Below are 7430 nucleotides of genomic sequence, written 5' to 3'. Positions count from 1 at the left end.
CAGTCTCATTTAAAGCATGCTCAGTGCGCCTAAATGATGTGTGCATCCCACTGCTTTTGGACACAGGTGCCAGTGTGTCTCTCTTGAACATGCACACATACAGATTTTTTTTCGGGTCGCTGCCACTTTCGCCACCCTCTGCTTCACTCTGTGGCTATGGCGACTCAAAAATTGACCTAGTGGGTGCCCTGCAAGTAACTGTTGGGTATGGCAACAAATTGGTACCCAACTTTACCTTCCATGTTGCCCGTCACGGGGCCAATCTGATGGGTCTGGATTTGTTCTCGGCTCTGGGATTCTCCCTAGTGGACACAAAGGGAGCTGCGATCTTGACAGTCTCCACGCCTTGGCAGCAAAAATGGCCGTCCCTGTTTGAAGGCTTGGGTTGCCTCACTGCTTTTGCCCACCAACCTCTCCTGAACCCCGCCATTAAACCAGTCATTCAACCACTTTGCCGCATTCCTCTGGCTTTCCGTGATGGTGTCTCAGCTGAACTTAAGCAGCTGCTGGACGCTGGCATTATCGAACCAGTGGATGCATCGCCCTGGGTTTCAAACCTGGTGGTAGCTCAGAAGAAATCAGGGGCCCTACGGGTGTGTGTCGACCTGCGAGCAGTGAATAAGGCAGTGATCCCGGACAGGTTCCCACTGCCTACCTCTGAAGAGCTCACTGCTCAGTTCCATGGCTCAACTGTGTTCTCTAAACTGGATCTCAGACAGGGCTACCTACAAGTGCCGCTTCACCCCAGCAGCAGAAACCTCACAGCCTTTGTGACCCATGCAGGTGTGTTTCGTTATACACGCATGCCGTTTGGGCTTAGCTCCGCCCCCAGCTGCTTTCAAAAAATCATGGTGTCGGTGTTGGCTGGTATACCGGGGGTGGCCATTTACCTGGATGATGTGGTTATCCATGGGCCTTCCCCTGCGAGTCATGATGAACGCCTCAGCAGAGTTTTTGCAGCCCTAGCTGAACACAAACTAACCGTCAATGCTGAAAAATGTGTTTTCTCTGCACCGACCATTTAGTATGTGGGTTTCCGACTGTCGTCGGATGGCATCACACCACTTCAGTCACATGTAGATGCTATACTGGCAATTCCTGAACCCAGCTCGGCTGCACAGGTCGCCTCCTTCTTGGACATGACGGGCTATTATCTGAAGTTCCTCCCACATTATTCTGCTACCACTGCCCCATTACGACGTCTGCTGCGTAAGGATGAGCCTTGGATATGGTCACAGGCATGCTCTGAGGCAGTGCGGGCACTCAAGGTGCAGCTAACCACAGCTCCAGTGTTGGCTCACTTCGATATCTCTAGCCCCACCTTGGTGACCTGCGATGCGTCGGCTACAGCCATAGGAGCAGTATTGTCACAGACTCAGCGGGGCGTGGAGAAGCCCATCGCCTTTGCGTCGAGGGCCCTCAATCAGACGGAGCAACGGTACTCGGTGGGGGAACGTGAAGCATTAGCCTGCATCTGGGCCTGCGAGAGGTGGCACTTGTATCTCTATGGCCGCTCCTTCACCCTGAGGACAGATCACCAGGCCCTGACCGCACTGCTTTCTACGTCTGGGACAGGCCACAGACCACTGCGGCTACACCGCTGGTCCGACCGTCTTCGCCAGTATAACTTTGACCTGAAGTTCACCCCTGGCAGGGACAACGTTGTGGCTGACCTACTGTCCCGCGCTACTCCACCCCACCCTGCCATACACACACACACCGACACGGACCAGGTGGAACGGGACATTGTCCAGATGTTACACACACCCCTACAGGCCGTCGTATCATTACAAGAACTGAAGGACGCATCTGAACAGGACCCAATTCTTTCTCAGCTCCGTGTCTATATTCTGAATGGCTGGCCTCAGGAGATATCGGAGGGGCTGGCAGCATTTTCCAGAATAAAGCAGGAGCTGTCCTGCTGGAACGACACCTGTGTGGCACGCGGCCTCTGCACAGTCATCCCCAGCACCCTACGTGCACGTGTCTTGGCAATGGCTCATGAGGGCCACCTGGGTATTGTGAAGTTGAAACAACGCTGCAGAGACCGGGTTTGGTGGCCAGGGATAGATAAAGACATTGAGGCCTTGGTGAAAGACTGTGCCGCCTGTCTCTTGAGCGGTAAGACGGGTCACCAGGCCCCCCCACCCTTACAACCTCTTGCTTGGCCATCACAGCCCTGGGATCACCTGCAGCTGGACATATGTGGTGAGATACAGGGAGTTCCTCATCACCAACGCTTCCTAGTGGTTGTCTATGACCTGCACTCGAAATGGCCCGAACTCATTGCCACCGGCTCTGTGACCTCTCTGGTCATAATCAACTTTCTGGACTCTCTGTTCTCCCGCTGGGGCCTCCCAAATACTATCACTACTGACAATGGCCCGCAGCTGATCTCAGCTGAGTTCACCTCATACCTCAAAAACAAGGGTATTCGCCACATCCGCACGGCATACTATCATCCCCAAGCTAACGGGGGCGTCGAACGCTTCCACCAGTCGCTGAAAAACAGTCTCAGAGCACACCTGTTCCAGGGATGGACCTTCTCACAGGCCATCCGTCACACACTGCTGCACTACAGGGCCACCCAACACTCTACAACGGAGGTCTCTCCAGCTTTCCTTATGCTTGGCCGTGAGCTCCACCTTCCCCTTGACAGGCTCAGCCCAGCACTGCCTCAGGGACCACTACCAAGGGTCAAGGCCTCTGTTGAACGCCAGCAGAGGCGGATGAAGCAGAAATTCGATCTCTCAGCACACGCAAAGGACCCTGACATACAGGCCGCAGATTGGGTCAGGGTTCGCAGGCCCCACAGAGACCATAAACTCGCTTCGTATTGGTCTTCCCCTCTCCAAGTTAGTCATCAGCTGGGCCCAGCCACTTTCTTGCTCAGTGACGGCACGCGGTGGCATGCAAGCCGTCTCCGTAAAGTACCGGCCCCGGCACATACAACAGGTGTCACATCTCAAGCCACACCCTCAGCTTGGCAGATCAACACAGCGAGTCAGCCAACACCTCAGATAGTGCCTGCACAGGCTCCAGATATTCCTATCAACCTGCCAGCTGAGATGTGTGCTTGCCCATCACAGTCTGCCCAGCCTCATCCTAGTCTTTCACCGCGGCCTGTTCACACTCGTTCCCGTCCGGGGCACTTACAGGACTTTGTGTCAACATTTCATGTTTGAAAACCCGTAGGAGGGGGGGAAATGTTGTGTTCTCTCAATGGGGTTTAATAATGCATTGAGTTAGTGTTCAGTAATGCATAGAGTTCGATTGTGCTGAATCATTCTGTTATGCCTGACGAATGTATGCGTTCTTTTACTTGGGTCTGAAAAGACAGTGATATAGTAGTAAAAGTTATGATAAGTTGATGCTACTCCCTGTGTCCGTGTGATCCTTACCCAAACATAACAATAGCGTTCCCGTAACTAAGACATCAGACTACCACCACCAAGGTCATGGGTTCGATTCTGCATGAACTTGCTAAAATAAATGACTTAAAGTAAATGGGATAGTGTGTACTGATCAATCTGGTACAGTAAGGTCAGGAATGTGTATTAAGAAAGTAAATGGGATGGTTTTTGATTTCTTTACAGACTTTGCAGAAAGTGTAGTCTTCCTCTCCAAGATTTCTCTCTTTAAATATACATGAACACCCACGTCCTTAAAAGCAAACCTGCGGTATTGCGACAGACTGGATAATTTGACATATATTTTAGGTTGTTAGTGAAATGTCAACTGGGTCAGATTGTCTGCATATGGCTTAGCACTTTGATCACAAGTTATTTTGCAGCTGTTCACGTGTACGGCTGCGCGACTGCACGCTCCAGTCTTCCCAGCAGACACTGCGATGGCCTTTTACTTCAAAATATGTTATTAGTTACCTAATAACTCCCAGGCCCAGAGAAAACAACATTCCTTTTATTTGAGAGATACATATTTATGAATTTGAAACATGTCGGTGTGGACATTTGCTACTGATTATACCTGCATATTTCAGAGGTCGAACAGTTCCTTCCAGATGTGCATTAGCGTATATAAGCCGCCCCACTGTTCTCGGCCTCTCTCTCTCTCTCTCTCGCCGTGCTATAAATGATGTTTGTTTTCATTTCTATCAAAGCAATTACACATCGTTAATCACGAGGCCTGTTGTTTTAATGAGTTTATTTATCCGTGCCACCTTCGCGCTGCCCTGATAATGTCCCTTGACTTAGCACGACTGAAACAACATCTCCCTGCTGATAAAACAGACGGCATGCAAGTGCCGTTAGCATGTTGATCAGAGAGTGAACTAAAAAAGAAGTATGAATCTGAAAAAAAATCGTCAAAAATAACCCAAAAGCCATTAATCATCCAGGTCGCCAGGGTTCGTCCAGTTTTCACGGTCCGCTTGAGAAGTAGGGGGGCTTTCTCTCGGCTTCAAAGAGGGATTTATTAAGTTTTTTTTTATATTCAGCTGAGACTGCTGCAAGCTTTCTTTGAAGATTTGATCAGTTACTGATGTGCATTGTGGCTGCGCCGTGGTTCAAAGTGACACCTTTCTTTTGCTGGCCATTAAAGTCGAGATGGGAAAAGAATCAGTAAGTCTCCCATTTTTATTCCAATCACAGACCCCAAGAATAAGCTCATTAGTGCTAATTACAGGTTTCCTATTCCACCACGTTTCCTTCTACCCATTTGGTGTGAAATTTTAATTCCATAACAAAAACCAAATGGTAAGAACACAGAGAGCCGAGTCACGGCGCTCCACAAGGGGCCTCATGCGCCTTTTTGTTAGCTACAGGTAACCCTCCCTCCCTGCCCGCTCGCCTGCTTCCAGCAATTTGTTCTCCTTGATGAATAACAGGTATAATTGAGTGGCACAGTTTTCTCTGCAAAGCCAATCTAGAAGTTGAGGAAATCGCCAACTTCAAAGTGGGTACCTCACATCGAACACCGAAGCCACTTCAGTAGGCGGATCTCTGAGCGAATGCATATCGCTTCTTGCGCTCGTAGGATCTCTGAGTTATTCATATGCTAATTACTTTGCAGTGTGAGAATTACTCAAAGACCAATTTTAAGTTGGCTTGGGTCAGTGTAGCTTCCTAAAAAATGGTCAAGTTTAGAATTCTGGTTTGTTTTTTTCCTTGCTGATTGTTCCTCCTCCACGCCTGCTGCGATAGCTCCAGTATTTACGCCATCACGGTAGGTGGCTTCTTGTCAGCAATGTTGTTGTGGTGACAGGCGGTTTTCTTGCATGCATGCACTGTGAACCCCAGCGTTCGGTGGGACTCCATCGAGCGGGATTACCCAGGGTGATTTGGCAGTGTTTCAGCAATCAGGCATCCTGCCACACAAACAGATGAAGTCAATAGAGACGTTTCCCCTTTCCTCTGAAATGTGACTCTGACAGATGCTTTGCTGACACTACAGTGACACGACATGACGGCTTCACGCACTCTCTGTGACTTCAGTTACTTATTCCGGCTCAGAGGCGCATGATTTAACACAAGATAAATGTTTGTCAGCGGCGTCACCATGGAATACACAGGAAATCATAGAACCGCTGTCCCGTGTGAACAAAACACAATGAAATATTCAAATGGGAATGTCTGATTTTGGCTTTCAGGAAACTACACCGGTCCCAAAAGGTAGTTTCTTTTCACAGTAAATGCCTCAGAAGAATCATTCTTGGTTCCCAAAAGAACTTTTTTTTTAAAGTGTGAAGAACATTTTAATAATCTAAAGAACCTTTTCCACTATAAAGAACCTTTTGTGCAATGGAAAGCCTCCATGGATGTTAAAGGTTCTTCATGGAAACATAGAGCGTAGTGTTTTTTTATACTTTCTTTTTAAGGAATTGTTCGCACTAAAAAAATTCAATTCTGCCGTTATTTAATCATGTCTCGTGGCAGTACGGTGCACCTTTCCATCATGAAAGATTATGAAAGAAGTCCTTATTTGGAGAATATTGTAAGGAAATGACAGTTTCACAACATTCATCTTCTGTTTCTCACACGATTATATGGCTTATATAAGTCAAATTAAATGCTTTCTTGGTTTATTTTCAGTCAACTATTCCTTAAAAGTAGTTGTAACTTTTAAAGTGCTAACTTTGAAAGCAAGCTGGGTCAACTAAGCCCTGCTGATACTGAGTTGTACCTTTGGTGCCGGGTCTCAAAGAGCATCAGTATCCGAGTAATCACTGTCTAAGGGGCGCAAAGGCCGAAAGTTATTACCAATCAGTGGGGTAATAGATTCAACACTTATAAATGGAGAATGCAGCATTTCTTCACAGCGAGGAGGGTCTTTGCAAGATGGATTAGGTGGGGTTTGTGAGTTCAACATTGACACAGATTCATCGTAAATCATTATGCCACAGACCTGGAGTGATTTCTGTATTAGGAGCAGAAAATGGAGTTCACCCAGTCAATGAGGAGGGCATATTTCACATCAATCACTTCCATGCTCATAGGCTTAAAGCACCAGCAAGGCCACCACGAGAATGGACTGAATCAGTTGAGGGCTCTTTGTGTATGTATGCGTGCAGATTTCAGACAGCTGAAAATGTAAAGCTTTTAAAGACACTGAGTAAGCATTGATGCAATCGCAACAGAAAGTATACCTAATCCATATGAATTGGGCGGTTTAGTAAAAATTTTCTGAAGAGACGCGATCACTTCTTTATGTTGAATTTAGGCTTTTATCCACATATAAACATCAGAGAACAACAGAAATTCAACCGAACCTGCTTGACGCACGAGAGCAAACCTCTTTCTGAAGCTCATCATGGGAATGAACCTCATTGTTTCTTGCGGAAGCGTAAACGTTCTGTGTAACACGAGAATGAACCTCATTGGTTTTCGCACTTAAAGCGAACATGCTTGAGCTTCCGTTTAACTGATGTGTGAGTTGATGAATGTTTATATGTGAATAAAACCCTGATCATCGTGTCTCTTCAGAAAATTTGTGCTAAATTCATGTGGATTCGTTTTACAATCTCTTTATGAACGTTTTGAAGAGTCAAAGTGGTAGTTGCGTAGCTGTCAATGGAGGGACAGAAAGCTCTCAGATTTCATCAAAAAAGATCTTTATTTGTGTTCCGAAGATGAACGAAAGTCTTATGGGTTTGGAATGACATGAGGGTGAGAATTCTATTTTTTATTTTTGGGTGAACTATCCCTTTAAGTTTACAGACATTTTCCTTAACCATAAAACACAAGGCAATGCAATGCATAATTTAAAAAAAAGACACTTCTTTGAGTGTAGATTTATTAAAAACAGGCTAGCCAACTGTTAATATTTACCATATATTTATCATAAATAAGGAAACCTTTTCACAACTGAAAAGGGTCAGACATGGCTCAGTATTAGACCCAATAGAAAACTTCACAATAGAAGAAGCGATTTATGCATGCAAGGCAAGCTATGAATGCCTATTTATTTATTTG

The sequence above is a fragment of the Scardinius erythrophthalmus genome (assembly GCF_964197995.2).
Source record: "Scardinius erythrophthalmus genome assembly, chromosome: 4".
Lineage (NCBI taxonomy): Eukaryota > Metazoa > Chordata > Actinopteri > Cypriniformes > Leuciscidae > Scardinius > Scardinius erythrophthalmus.
Note: the sequence above shows the minus strand (reverse complement) of the source record.